Source organism: Vombatus ursinus, unplaced genomic scaffold (genome assembly GCF_900497805.2).
Source record: "Vombatus ursinus unplaced genomic scaffold, bare-nosed wombat genome assembly UNPS02014809.1, whole genome shotgun sequence".
NCBI lineage: Eukaryota > Metazoa > Chordata > Mammalia > Diprotodontia > Vombatidae > Vombatus > Vombatus ursinus.
Genome location: NW_020954587.1, coordinates 2976095 through 2976685, shown reverse-complemented (window position 1 = coordinate 2976685; position 591 = coordinate 2976095). Strand labels below are relative to the sequence as shown.

At 41.6% G+C, this 591-nt stretch overlaps 1 protein-coding gene across 1 annotated transcript in view; it reads right to left on the bottom strand.

Moving 5' to 3' along the window:
• LOC114052742 (cytochrome b-245 heavy chain) overlaps positions 1-591 on the bottom strand; it is a 46771-nt gene that overhangs the window by 42017 nt on the left and 4163 nt on the right. The window lies entirely within an intron of this gene.

Genomic DNA, 591 nt, shown 5'->3' with positions numbered 1-591 from the left:
CATACACACACATACATACACATACATACACCCCCAAGTCATTGTAGAAGAATCATAGCTCTAGCCACATACCTCACCACTATTAAGAACTTTAATGTCTTCATTGCCCACAAAAATGATATTCTGATGTCTCATTGTGATGATCTTGAGTTCTTCAAAATGGTATCAACAGAGGGTAAGCTCTAGAAGGTTCAACTTTGCTGGAAAGACTTTAAGGATAGTTCTGCTGACTGTCTACCTCTACTTTCTGAGATCTAACATGCTTGAAAATGGCCAGTCTCCACTAAACTAGTCATTTGGTGATAAATTTTTTGACTTTGGCATCTCATGTGTGGTAGGCCAGGAGTGGAACTGGACCACAGGCATTGTTGAATAGGCAGCCTAGCACAGCTGGCTCAACTGATGTAAAGCTGCTCCAAGTGGGTGAGGGGGTACAAATATGGGCCCTTTATATGGACAGAAAGCTGGAAGAGAGAGGCCTCTCTTAAAATGATATTGGGGCTGCCCTATGTGGACAGAGGAAAGGGAGAGGGGGAAGGAAAAAAGAAAGAAAGAAAGAAAGAAAGAAAGAAAGAAAGAAAGAAAGAAAGA